Raw genomic sequence first — 589 nt, 5'->3', positions numbered from 1 at the left:
AAGAATTCGACACGGGAAAGTTGTGGACCCCAGAATAAGTTGGCCGTCGTCAGCAGGAGGGTGTCCCGCCGTGAAAGAGTGTCATGGCGCCGGAGAATCATCTTCAGGAAATCTTGGACCCGAGGAGATCATGCGTCCCAGATAAAGTAGGCTGCCATCTGCAGGAAGATATCCCGTCGCGCGACAGTGGCACGACGTTGGAGAAATGACTTCAAGAAGGAAACTCCCCAGGGACCCTTCGGATGCCGGAGAAAGGATTTGGTGCCAAGGTCTCGCGCCAGCAATTGGCGGGAAAACCAGGAGGAACAACGACGTTAGCGAGCGCAAACAACGCATCAAGTGCTGCTACATCGATATAAGAAATTTCCGACGAAAAACCTGATGAAGGATTGGACCTTGTGGAGGGGACGACCACCTCCAAAACGGAAAAAGAGACTTCAAGCAGAGGAGGAACCGGTAGTGTAGAAGTACCGGCCTTCCAAGGAAGGATGAAAGCGATGGATGAATGGAACACAACTGGAACTTCTGACGAGCTGAAAGGAAACCGCTCCAGACGAGCTTTGTCTTAAGAGGGGAACGGATGTGACGG

Source organism: Cryptotermes secundus, unplaced genomic scaffold (assembly GCF_002891405.2).
Source record: "Cryptotermes secundus unplaced genomic scaffold, Csec_1.0 scaffold5206, whole genome shotgun sequence".
NCBI lineage: Eukaryota > Metazoa > Arthropoda > Insecta > Blattodea > Kalotermitidae > Cryptotermes > Cryptotermes secundus.
Note: the sequence above shows the minus strand (reverse complement) of the source record.